The following is a 14,339-nucleotide window of genomic DNA, read 5'->3' as shown; positions in this document are numbered from 1 at the left end:
TGCCAATGTATACTGCCGGGATTTATACCAGAAGGATACTCTTTTGGGATTTATCAGGTCAGTAAGACTCTAGGAATATGTATGGTTTATGCCGGTAGGGTACGCTATCGAAGCAATAGTCACATAATCGGTTTCATTTAAAAAACAGGCTTAGTCAATCAGGATTCATTTGTTCTTCAATAGCCCAGTGGAGTGCAGGTCAGGCGGCAGAGGGTCCGAATCTAGGAATCAAGCAGAAGTTGGTACACGAGCAGACAAGCAGTTCATAGAACATTTGTAGGATCTAGCAAGCTAGTAAACCTATTGCTCAGGCAGTGAGTGAGACAAACATCACAGCATATATAGCAGAGCTGATAAACACAATAGAAGCAGCTGCACACAGAACCAAAGGAGGGTTAACCCTTGCAATACTGCAGAATGAGGTGAGATTCAATGAAGAATACCTCTAAGGCCTCGTTCACACAACCGTGTGTTCCTCTTGGTTGTATTGCGGCCCGCATATGGCGGATCTGAAATACACGAGGCACCAGTCTGTGTGCATTCCGCATCACAGATGCGGACCCATTTGTTTAAATGGGTCAAAAAGTTCAGAGATGCGGTGCGGAATGGAACGGAAGCACGGAATGGAAGCACTATGGAGTGCTTCCTTGGGGCTCCGTACTGTGCTTCCGTTCCTCTGTTTTTTGGCATAACGGATGGATCGCAGACCCCATTCAAGTGAATGGGTCCGCAATTCGCATGCAGCTGGCCCACGATCGGTGCCTGTGCATCGCGTACCGCAATTTGCGGTCCGCAGCACGGGCACGGCCAGCACACCTTCGTTTGCAAGAGGCCTAATAGACATACAGGACACCACAGACGCTCGGGCCTCCTGCCAGTGTGCTGGAACTGCAACAGATACAGGGTCAGTTTAATAATTTTTTTCCCCCTTACAGACGTTTGTGATATTGTACATGTGCCCCAATGTGTTTGTGGAACCAAATTGTATGATTTTCCTAAACTATGACGTAAAGTCATGATTTTATATAAGACACGGAGGCGAGTATTGCTTAACCCTTTCTTTACTGACACACAACAGCAGCAAAGAATCCAACAACAAAATCAACCAATGGGCACACAGCCCTCCCCCTTAGTCCCAGTATAAAGGGACCACCCCTTCAGTCTGTCTTCCTCTTTCTTTGTCTCAACAAGTCCACCAACGGAATAACTGGAACAACCGGAACCAGGAGAACTCCAACGAAGCGATCACCGCGTCCTCGAACAACCGACTTGGAGGCACGGCGTCAACAGAAACCGCAGAAGACACTCACAGCAGTCCAACAGCAGCGATGGGGTCAACCTTAAAAGAAATAAATAATAATAATAGCAAGAACGTCAAAGACGCGTATATCGTACATACATCCGGAACACCAGACGCGGCAACAAAGCATCAATAAATTAACATCAGTCAATCATAAATAACAACTTGAAACAACAAAAATAACGCCATAAACATATCACACAAACCCTTGGGAGGGATAAATAATGGGCGGGGCAATACTCGCCTCCGTGTCTTTCATAAAATCATGACTTTACGTAATATTTTAGGAAAATCATACAATTTTATTTCAAGACACGGAGGCTCCTATTGCTAGTTTAAAGTCTTTCTACAATAGAGGCGAAAAGATGCGGATCCGGCCTAAAGTAAAACTCCCTAAACGTGGAGACACGTGACCAATCCGCCAACCTCATGACGTCCTCCAGGCGTGCACCGGACAGAGCTAAGGAGGTTGCAGAAGCACCACGAACGGAATGCGCCGTAAAAATGGCAGTGTCAATACCAGATAGAGACAAGATCCACTTCACCCAACGCGAGAGAGTCACAGCGGTCACCAGGGCAAAGGGTCTACGGAAAGATATAAACAATTGAGAAGCAGAAGAGGACCGCAAGGACCGAGTCCTAGACTCGTACTCTCTCAGACAAGCGACCGGACAGAGCGCCACCGATGAAGGAAAAGCAGGGTAAGATACCGACGTGATATTAGTCTTGGTACGCCGAGAAATGTTAAATGTAACGCCCTCCGGAGTGAAAGACCGGGCGCCATGATCCAAGGCCCGGACATCGGAAACCCTCTTGCAAGAGATAAGGCAAAAAAGGGTAACCAACTTGGCCGACAGCTGGCGAAGGGATAAGTCCTCATTGGCGTGCCAGGTGGAAAGAAAAGATAAAACGGAGGAAACGTCCCAAGAACTAGAAAAACGAGGCCTGGGAGGCCGCGCAAACCGGGAGCCCTTGAGCAACCGACACAGGAGCGGATGACGTCCAGCAGGACAACCATCGAATCCCCTATGTCCGGAGGAAATAGCCGACCGAAACACATTTATAGTACGATAGGCTTTCCCGTCATCATAAAGGGAACTGAGAAATCGAACCAACTCACCTACAGCAGCCGTAGAGAGATCCAGGTTCCGAAGGAGGCACCAACCAGCCCAAGATCGCCAAGCTGCCCTATAGGCTCTTTTGGTACCCGGGGCCCACGCACTTTCCAATAGGAAAATAGCCGTCTCCGAAAGTACAAAAGGACAAAACCCAGGAGGGAAAAACTCCTTTCCTAGAAGCGGCGACAAAAAGGGGAAAGAGGGGGGGAAGGGAACAGACCAGAGAGCTGAGAAGGAACCCCCCCTTCCCCCGATAACTGGGCAACAGTACAGATAACGGGCTATGAACACCAGATATAATTAACCCTAAAAACACCTGGAACAAAACAACAAAATATATATATCTACAGACCACAATACCACCAGCTCCTGCAAGCAGGAGGGTGGAATACGTAACTTGTGTGCAGCAGCAAAGAAAGAGGAAGACAGACTGAAGGGGTGGTCCCTTTATACTGGGACTAAGGGGGAGGGCTGTGTGCCCATTGGTTGATTTTGTTGTTGGATTCTTTGCTGCTGTTGTGTGTCAGTAAAGAAAGGGTTAAGCAATAGGAGCCTCCGTGTCTTGAAATAAAATTCCAGCTAAGCTAATGTGGTAAATACTAGAACGATGTTGTGTCTTCTACCATGGACCATGTATGAGCCCCACCTAGCGTCTGAGCTATTACCATAAAGTCTGATCATTTCTAAAGGATAAATAAAATTAACCTACAACTGTTATTTTTTCAGTTGAAGATTCTATTAGGAAAAATACATTGCAAAATTCCAAATTAACATAGGTAGAGAACCTAAAAATATCACATAAATGTGCTTGTTGATGCTGTAGGACAAGTATTTAATTATTCATATGATTCACTTTTATATTGTTTACTTCAAAAACAGTATTTAATTGAGGCTCATGTGGTTTATGAATGTAACAAAGATCAGGCCTGTCTTTATTACGTGTGGAGCTGATTTGCAGCTTTACCTTCAAGAAGCTTCTGCCACAGTGTAAATCATAAAATAAAGGCATTTTGCAGTATAAATCTATTTTGGAATACCATTTTTATGCTTCAAGCTAGTTTTGGTCTAAGTAGAAGATGAGTAAGTACTGGACAATTGTTGTATGCAAGCAGACACAACCACAACAAACAGCGCTGACTGCTCGATCTGCTGGTGCGTCCAGAGCACATAAGCAGCATTAAAAAAATTTTTTTGTTGTAACCTTACTCTACATGTCTAATTACAGTGCTTCCCATAATTATTCATACCCCTGGCAAATTTTGACTTAAAGTTACTTTTATTCAACCAACAAGTAAGTTTTTTGATGGGAAATGACATAGGTGTCTCCCAAAATATAATAAGACGATATACAAGATGCATTATTGTGGGGGGGAAAAAAATTCTCAGTTTTTATTTACATTTGAGCAAAAAATACAAGATGCTCCGCACTGTGGAAAATCTCAGAGGATGTGGTCGAAGCCAAAAGTGACACCTGTGCTGGCCAGGAGGATAGTTAGAGAGGTGAAAAAGAATCCAAGGATTACCACCAAGGCCATCTTGGTGAATCTGGGCTCTGCTGGTGGCATTGTCTCAAGGCAGACAATTCAACGGACACTGCACACTGCTGGGTTCCACTTCTCAGGATAAAGCACACAAAAGCTTGCTTGGCCTTTGCAAAAGCTCATCTGGACGAAGAAGAAGACTTCTGGTCTTCTGTGTTATGGTCAGATGAAACAAAAATGTATTGTTTGGTCACAATGATGTTTCCTTCATTTGGCGTAAAAAAGGAGAATCCTTCAACCCAAAGAACACCATCCCCACTGTCAAACATGGTGGTGGGAACCTAATGCTTTGGGGGTGTTTTTCAGCCAATGGACCAGGGAACCTAATCACAGTAAACGGCACCATGGAAAAAAGAGCAATACATGAGGATTCTCAACGACAACATCAGGCAGTCTGCAGAGAAACTTGGCTTTGGGCACCAGTGGACATTTCAGCATGACAATGACCCAAAACACACAGCAAATGTGGTGAAGAAATGGTTAGCAGACAGCAACATTAACGTTTTGGAGTGGCCCAGCCAGAGTCCAGACTTGAATCCAATTGAGAATCTGTGGAGGAAGCTAAAGATCAGGGTGATGGCAAGAAGACCCTCCAACCTGAAAGATTTGGAGCTCATTGTTAAAGATGAATGGGCAAAAATACCTGTGGAGACATGCAAAAAACTGGTCTGTAATTATAGAAAGCGTTTGATTGCTGTAATAGCCAATAAAGGCTTTTCTATTGATTATTGAGAAGGGTATGAATCATTTTGGACTGGACACTTTTTGCTCAAATGTAAATAAAAGCTGAGAAATGTTTTTTTTCCCACAATAATGCCTCTTGTACATCTTTTGGGAGACACCTATGTCATTTCCCGTCAAAAAATCACTTGCTGGTTGAATAAAAGTAACTTTAAGTCAAAATTTGCCAGGGGTATGAATAATTATGGGCAGCACTGTATATGACAGTGTTCACTCTCTGTCATTGTTTTGACTTGCTTTAGGCTTTGTTCACCTTAAGGCCCATCGTGGTTTTCTTCTATACAATAAACCATGGCAGTGCAGGTCCTGTTGCACATTTCGAGTTCAGTTCATTAGGTTCCACTATTGTTTGATGGGGGAAATAGTGCTGCATGCTGCGCTTTTTTTCCTGTAAAATGTGATGGAAACTGCAGTTGGGACTCCAAATCTAACGTCTGATGAAGATTCCAACATAGTCTCTATTTTCACACAAGCGATATGGGTTGTGTCAGGATCTCTTCAGGAAAAAAAATGATGGTTTTGCACACAAAATACGCAAAATATAAAACATGCTGTAATTTTATCTGAACACAAAGATGATGTGTGAAAAACTATGTTCATGTACGTAAAGCCATTTAAATGAATGGGATAGGATTCAGTCCAGATGCTACATGTTTTCTACATGTATCAGACTAAGGCCTCATGCACACGACCGTTTTTCGGGTCTGCATCTGCGGTTCTCATGCGGACCCATTCACTTCAACGGGGCCGCAAAAGATGCGGACAGCACTCCATGTACTCTCCACATCCATTGCTCTGTTCCGAGGCCCCGCCCAAAAATATAGCATGTCCTATTCTTGTCCGTTTTGCGGACAAGAATAGGCATTTCTACAATGGGCCGCCCGTTCCGTTCCGCAAATTGCGGAAGGCACACGGGCGGCTTCCATTGTTTGCGGACCACAAAAAACAGAACGGTCGTGTGCATGAGGCCTAACTAGTGTCCTAAAAGCCTAAGGTGGAACAATTAAAGAGGTTGTCCAGGCTACTCAAGCCATCAATATCTGATCAGCGGGTGTCTGACACTCCTCACTCCATCCAATCAGCTGTTTTTAGGAACTACACAGCTCGATCCATTTTGTAGTGGACTGAGCTGGTTACTGCAGCACTGCTCCCATTCACTTCAGAGTTTTGGCGCCAGAGCTAAAAACAGCTGATTGGTGGGAGTGCAGTGTGTTGGACCCCGCCAAACAGATATTAATGGTTTATACTGAGGAGGCCATCAATAGTACAATCCAGGACAACCCCTTTAAATTGGTGTTCCAATGAAGCTGAGATAGTGATTACAGTTAAATTGTACCGACTAAACTACCTCCTGAAGCAGGGGAGGGATTAGCTATCATGGATAGGTGTGTACAGGCCTGTTGGTTAGAGTGTTCCTCGTGGAAGGGTTAGGGTAGCCCAACACTCACATTTCTATTCTTTTTAACAAGAAATTCTGACTACTAGGGGATAATTATGAAATCTATTTGGGGCTATATTTCAAGTGTTATAAAGCACATTTGTTGTATGCACATCTTCTACCAAATGGCAAGTTGCTATTTATGTTGACTCGCAACAATAAAGAAGAAAAACAAAAAAGCTAAAAGAAAATATGTTTTATCCTTTGTGGACAGATGGTATAACCAGCATGAGTGGAATTTCCAAGCAGCCTCCACCTGGACGTTCATCATTGGTAATAAAGCGTAAGTGCTATGGGTCAACTGAATACTGATTAAATTAATAATAATGAGAAAAAAATTATGAAACTCTTTAATTTGTTATACTATATAATAATAAATAATTCAGCTACAAAAGTATTTCTTGACAGCATGAATGCGCTTTTCTTTTTTTGAGAAACTCGGAAGATGACAGCCCTGTTATTCGTTAAAATAATGTGCTTTTAATAGCAGAATTAAATCAAATTAGAATCTGCAATAAGAATGTACCCACTTGGTAAGGTCCACTTTATGGGAACGCTCAGAGGTTGTGCTGGTCTGTGAACAGAGAGCTACAGTCAGGTCCATAAATATTAGGACATCGACACAATTCTAACATTTTTGGCTCTATACATCACCACAATGGATTTGAAATTAAACGAACAAGATGTGCTTTAACTGCAGACTGTCAGCTTTAATTTGAGTATTTACATCCAAATCAGGTGAATGGTGTAGGAATTACAACAGTGCATGTGCCTCCCACTTGTTAAGGGACCTAAAGTAATGAGACAGTTGGCTTCTCAGCTGTTCCATGGCCCGGTGTGTGTTATTCATCCCAATTACAATGAACAGATAAAAGGTCCAGAGTTCATTTCAAGTGTGCTATTTGCATTTGGAATCTGTTGCTGTCAACTCTCAAGATGAGATGCAAACAGCTGTCACTGTCAGTGAAGCAAGCCATCATTAGGCTGAAAAAACACAACAAACCCATCAGAGAGATAGCAAAAACATTAAGCGTGGCCAAAACAATTGTTCGGAACATTTTTAAAAAGAAGGAAGGTACCGGTGAGTTCAGCAACACCAAAAGACCCGGAAGACCGCGGAAAACAACTGTAGTGGATGACCGAATAATTATTTTCCTGGTGAAGAAAACACCCTTCACAACAGTTGAAGAACACTCTCCAGGAGGTAGGTGTATGTGTGTCAAAGACAACAATCAAAAGAAGACTTCACCAGAGTGAATACAGAGGGTTCACCACAAGATGTAAACCATTGGTTAGCCAAAAGATTAGAGTTTGCCAAATGACATCTAAAAAAGCCTTCACAGTTCTGGAACAACATCCTATGGACAGATGAAACCAAGATCAACTTGTACCAGAGTGATGGGAAGAGAAGAGTATGGAGAAGGAAAGGAACTGCTCATGAGCCTAAGCATACCACCTCATCAGTGAAGCATGGTGGTGGTAGTGTCATGGCGTGGGCATGTATGGCTGCCAATGGAACTGGTTCTCTTGTATTTATTGAGGATGTGACTGCTGACAAAAGCAGCAGGATGAATTCTGAAGTGTTTCGGGCAATATTATCCACTCATATTCAGCCAAATGCTTCAGAAATCATTGGATGGGGCTTCACAGTGCAGATGGACAATGACCCAACACATAGGGGGCACAAGGGTATGCAACAATAAAGCATAACGAGGTCCCTGTAAGGCCCAAGACGTTGGGTACTAAGTAAGACAGCCCCTTTATTGTCGCATACCCTTGTGCTGATGTGGCCCACTGGCACGCCGGCACTCTAGGTCATCCTGTAATTGTTTTTGTTGTTCGGTCCCACTGGCCCGACTTCACTGTGTTGTGTCTCTGAGCCTTGGATGGCCCCACTGGTCCACCCTGCTGCCCGTTCTGAGCCACACCAGCTCTAACTAGCCCAGCTCAGAACCACTAGCCTTCTGGCTTTTTTGTTGCTATTTTCGTCTTTCACCACAGGCCTGGTTCCCTTTATTATACACTTCCCCTGATGAGTTTTATGCAAATGAAACGTGACACTTTAGGAAATCTCTCTTTTTTTAGGGTTTACTAGGGATACCGGCCCCCATCAGGGACAGGTATCCGGACGGGGTCACTCCTTGCGGGGCAAGAACTCTGTGTAGGTAGGCAGGGCCTCATTAGCCCCTTCCCTGTCTCAGGGTCTCACTAGGGAAATCCATTCCCGACATCTGCCTACGCCTACAGCAACTGACACCTTCTGTGCATGGCTTCCAGCAATCACCTATAGAAAAAGAAAAAGAAGACGCTTTCTCCCAGGGTCCTGCGCTGGTTCCGTCTGATGAATCTCCCTGGCCGTGTCCATCACGGGTGAGAGCGTTCCTTTTCTATATTGGTAGTACCGTGCCACTGTCTAGGCCCACTAGGGCCTGTCTTTCATGTGTGTTTTGTACTTTTTTGTTATGCCATTTATTCTAAACATTATCTATTAAATGCTAAGTTTTATTCCCTCTGTCCCCATTCAAGGGGATCAGTTCATTCGCTTTTGACTCTTGGGAGTATCTAGGATAAGCCTTCACTGAGCTAGACCTAATTGATTTTCTGATTTTTCGCCAAGTTAATCACCTGACCTGAATTCGATTGAGCATGCAGTTCACTTGCTGAAGACAAAACTGAAGAGAAAATGCCCTAAGAACAAGCAGGAACTGAAGACAGTTGCAGTAGAGGCCGGGCAGAGCGTCACCAGGGATGAAACCCAGCGTCTGGTGATGTCTATGCGTTCCAGACTTCAGGCTGTAATTGACTGCAAAGGATTTGCAACCAAGTATTAAAAAGTGAAAGTTTGATTTATGATTATGTCCCATTACTTTTGGTCCCTTAACAAGTGGGAGGCACATATGCAAACTGTTATAATTCCTACACCGTTCACCTGATTTGGAGGTAAATACCCTCAAATTAAAGCTGACAGTCTGCAGTTAAAGCACATCTTGTTCGTTTCATTTCAAATCCATTGTGGTGGTGTATAGAGCCAGAAATGTTAGAATTGTGTCGATGTCCCAATATTTATGGACCTGACTGTATTTCATCAATTGTAGCAATGTCTGCTGCAACACGATAGGATTAACTGGGAATGACAGAACAGCAAATGATATATACCAGATCACACGTTTCCTATTACTTAACACTTGCCTGCCATAGGGAATCTGGGCAGCAAACCGCTGTCTACCAACGACAATCTGCAGCCTAGAAATGATGCCAATAATGCTTTTACCCACAAGCATTTACTGGTTCATCGGGTAATTGGCAGTACTTTTAAACAGGGCAACCATCAGGAATGAGCATTCCTAGGAATGCTCCTTCCCATTTTGTTGGCTTGTGTAAAGGGAGGTTTAACCCCTTCCTGACGCAGTGATTTTCCATTTTTTTTTTTTTTTTTTTTTTTTTTTTGCTCCCTGCCTTCCTATAGCCATAGCTTTTTTTTTTTTTTTCCATTTACATAGCTACTGTATATGAGGGCTTATTTTTTGTAAGACAAGTTGCACTTTCTGAAGGTACCATTTAATATTGCATAGCATGTAGTGGGAAGGTGGAAAAAAATCCAAATGGGGTGGAATTGGAAAAAAAACAAACGCAATTCAGCCACAGTTTTATGTGTTTTGTTTTTATGGTATTCAATATGAGGTAAAACTACTTGTGCTTTTCTTCTCCAGGTCAGTATGATTAAGGCGCTGCCACATATGTATACATTTTCTTGAGTTTTAATACAAAAAAATAAACTTTCGAAAAAAATATTTTTTTCTTTTCATCACCATTTTCTGTCCCCCATAACTTTTTTATAGTTATGTCTACAGAGATGTGTTAGGGCTCATTTTTTGCAGGACGATCTGTAGTCTTTTTTAATACCATTTTGGGCTGTTAAATGACTTTTTGATAACTTTTTATTAAATTTTTTGAGGATGTAAAGTGATGAAAAAACTGTAAATCGCCATTTTTTTTGTCTGTTACGCCATTCACTGTATGGGGTAAGTTTTTTTGATCTTTTAATAGCATGGGCATTTTTGCACGCAGCATGCGTCATGAAGAGGTTAAAGTTCCTGATCTCTTTAGTATGATCCATACTGCTTTAACCAATGTTTGTCTATGGAGATTATATAGCAGTGTGCTTGATTTTAGCTGTCTAAAAATGCCTCATTGCAGGCTACTGCTCCTGTCTGAAGACTGGGAAGTATGCAATCAGATAATCATGAATATAATTAAAAAATTACAACCACTGTGAACCCTATCTGGGTTTATTTCTTGTTATTTCTGTATTTTCCATTTACTGAAACAAAGACTGATCCAAAATGTGACCATAGTACAAAGAAAGTAATATGTGGACCTAGAATGGAATCAAAGACCAGATTGTAGGCTCACAAAGAGTCGTCTGTCAGCACTCAGGAGAGGAAACCCCCAATGGAGAAAACTGTAATGGTATGGTATGGAATTATCCGGTTAGCAATTGCACTTTTACATTCAGAATTTGCGCTACCTAACTATGGTTAGCAGAGACATAGGGAATCCAAAGACAGATTCAGGGTAAGAGCTAGGTCTAATAAACTGGAAGGACTAAAAGTTTCAGAACAGCAATGTCATGTATGGGAACTGCCCTGTCACGTGACCCGGGTGCAACTTCGAAGGGTCGATCTATCTCTCGCACCCCTACACAAAGGTTTCAGATTGAACCTAGATCATATCCCGACACAGCCTTCCATGCACCCCAACATGCTGCCATCATCTATAACATTTCAATGAATACACCAATTAAATAGGGGCTCATAGAAAACCCCACCACGCTCCAGTAGCAGGCTCACAGTAACACAGGCCACATTTACAGCAAATACACGGTAACACAAACCGCACTCATACACTTAAAAATGCAGGTTAATTCAGAGCACAAGGCAAAACTAATTAAGTTGTGCTTTAATGTACTAAAAAGGTACAGTATTTAAAGCACAAGAAATAAGAGACACAAAAACGTGCACAAAACAGTTATAAAAATAAAAGGATAAAAACAGAAAGGTTCTTACTTAACAAATTGTGTGATAAGAGTCTGTTCTGGTTCCGGGGACAGGAGGATGTTGGAACAGAACCCAATGTTGATCGGATCCCCAAATTGTGTCAATGAAATGTTCTCAATCGTTCATTTTTATCCCCATTCGGCAGAGAGTGGAGCTGAGGAGTCTCCCTCCTATTCTCACCCCAGCCTTCTGGGATGGCCCTCATTATCTGTGCTGGCTCCACCTCTCTTATTCAGCTGGCAAACATGAAATATTAATAAAACATAGATTCCCGTTCACACTAATAGATATTCGGGACCCGAAATGTTTTAATGATGTACAGTTGCAAGAAAAAGTATGTGAACCCTTTGGAATAATATGGATTTTTGCACAAATTGGTCATAAAATGTGATCTGATCTTCATCTAAGTCACAACAATAGACAATCACAGTCTCTTAAACACACAAAGAATTAAATGTTACCATGTTTTTATTGAACACACCATGTAAACATTCACAGTGCAGGTGGAAAAAGTATGTGAACCCCTAGACTAACGACATCTCCAAGAGCTAATTGGAGTGAGGTGTCAGCCAACTGGAGTCCAATCAATGAGATGAGATTGGAGGTGTTGATTACAGCTGCCCTGCCCTATAAAAAACACACACCAGTTCTGGGTTTGCTTTTCACAAGAAGCATTGCCTGATGTAAATGATGCCTCGCACAAAAGAGCTCTCAGAAGAACTACGATTAAGAATTGTTGACTTACATAAAGCTGGAAAGGGTTATAAAAGTATCTCCAAAAGCCTTGCTGTTCATCAGTCCACGGTAAGACAAATTGTCTATAAATGGAGAAAGTTCAGCACTGCTGCTACTCTCCCTAGGAGTGGCCGTCCTGTAAAGATGATTGCAAGGGCACAGTGCAGACTGCTCAATGAGGTGAAAAAGAATCCTAGAGTGTCAGCTAAAGACTTACAAAAGTCTCTGGCATATGCTAACATCCCTGTTAGCAAATCTACGATACGTAAAACACTAAACAAGAATGGATTTCATGGGAGGATAACACAGAGGAAACCACTGCTGTCCAAAAAAATAAATTGCTGCACGTTTACAGTTTGCACAAGAGCACCTGGATGTTCCACAGCAGTACTGGCAAAATATTCTATGGACAGATAAAACCAAATTTGAGTTGTTTGGAAGAAACACACAACACTATGTGTGGAGAAAAAGAGGCACAGCACACCAACATCAAAACCTCGTCCCAACTGTGAAGTATGGTGGTGGGGGCATCATGGTTTGGGGCTGCTTTGCTGCGTCAGGGCCTGGACAAATTGCTATCATCGAAGGAAAAATGAATTCCCAAGTTTATAAAGACATTTTGCAGGAGAACAAGGCTATCTGTTCACCAGCTGAAGCTCAACAGAAGATGGGTGTTGCAACAGGACAACGACCCAAAGCATAGAAGTAAATCAACAACAGAATGGCTTAAACAGAAGAAAATATGCCTTCTGGAGTGGCCCAGTCAGAGTCCTGACCTCAAACTGATTGAGATGCTGTGGCATGACCTCAAGAAAGTGATTCACACCAGACATCCCAAGAATATTGCTAAACCGAAACAGTTCTGTAAAGAGGAATGGTCAAGAATTACTCCTGACCGTTGTGCACGTCTGATCTGCAACTACAGGAAACGTTTGGTTGAAGTTATTGCTGCCAAAGGAGGTTCAACCAGTTATTAAATCCAAGGGTTCACATACTTTTTCCACCTGCACTGTGAATGTTTAATAAAAACAATAAAAACATGGTAACATTTAATTTTTTATGTGTTAATAGTTTAGGCAGACTGTGATTGTCTATTGTTGTGACTTAGATGAAGGTCAGATCACATTTTATGACCAATTTGTGAAGAAATCCAATTTGTGAAGAAATCCATATCATTCCAAAGGGTTCACATACTTTTTCTTGCAACTGTATATATATTATCAGGTTGATCGTTCTGATACCACACATGACCGGTGTGGTTGTCCCAGAAGGTGAGATACTGGTTATGTGGGAATGCTGGGTGTCAGGGGTGGGATGTTTGGACTCCCTACAATGCTCCCCCCCCCCCCCCCATTATACAGCATGCAATGATTACAATAATTAATATGTGAGTTGTACCAAAGATGAGTTATCGCTTATGAGGTATTTTCTTCATCTTCTGGTACACTATTCGAAAACTTCTAGACCCCTGCTGGATGAGGTTCCATTCTGTCTGAGTGCATGCATTTCCAGGAAACATCTTCAATTGCAAAGGGCCAGGTTTTTTAACATTCAAGTGCTAAACTAATTTTCTCCAAGGGAAATACATATTCCAACCCTGACTGAACCGCAATGTATAAATAACCCCGCGCAACAATGATTTTGCTACTGAGAGAAAAACATGTGATTGATACTAAAATGAGCGCACTGATTCCAAATATGAACTTGGAATTTGCCTGACACATCTAGATTTTAACCCCTTAAGGACCCTGGGATTTTCCATTTAGCGTTTTCGTTTTTCACTCCCCGCCTACCCATAGTCCTAAATTTTTTATTTTTCCATTCTCATAGCCTTTCAAGGGCTTATTATTTGTGGGACAAGTTGTACTTTCTAATGGCACCATTTACGGTTGCATACCATGTAGTAGGAAGCGGGGAAAAAAATTCCAAATGGGGTAGAATTGGGAAAAAACACAATTTTGATAAAGTTTTTTTTTTTCTTTTTTTTTTTACACTGTACACTATGCGGTAAAATTCACCTGTTATCTTTATTCTCCAGGTCAGTACGGTTACAACGATACCACACTTGTATAATTTTTCTTGCGTTTTAATACTGAAAAAAAAATTAAAACCTTTGAGGAAAAACTTTTTTTTTTATAACCGTATTCTAACCAGTATAACTTTTTTGTAGTTATGTGTACGGGGCTGTGTGCGGGATGATCTGTTCTTTTCAGTGCTACCAATTTGAAGTGAATGCGACTTTTTGATCACTTTTTATAACAAAATTATTGGGTAGTTGAAGTGACAAAAAATGGCAAATTGGCAGTTTTTATTTTTAGCCCCGTTACGCCATTTGCCGTATGCCATTAATATTGTTTTATTTTTATATTATGGGCATTTTCGCACGCGGTGATGCCTATGATGTTTATT

This window comes from Bufo gargarizans, chromosome 4, assembly GCF_014858855.1.
Source record: "Bufo gargarizans isolate SCDJY-AF-19 chromosome 4, ASM1485885v1, whole genome shotgun sequence".
NCBI lineage: Eukaryota > Metazoa > Chordata > Amphibia > Anura > Bufonidae > Bufo > Bufo gargarizans.
This window is presented reverse-complemented; position numbering follows the sequence as displayed.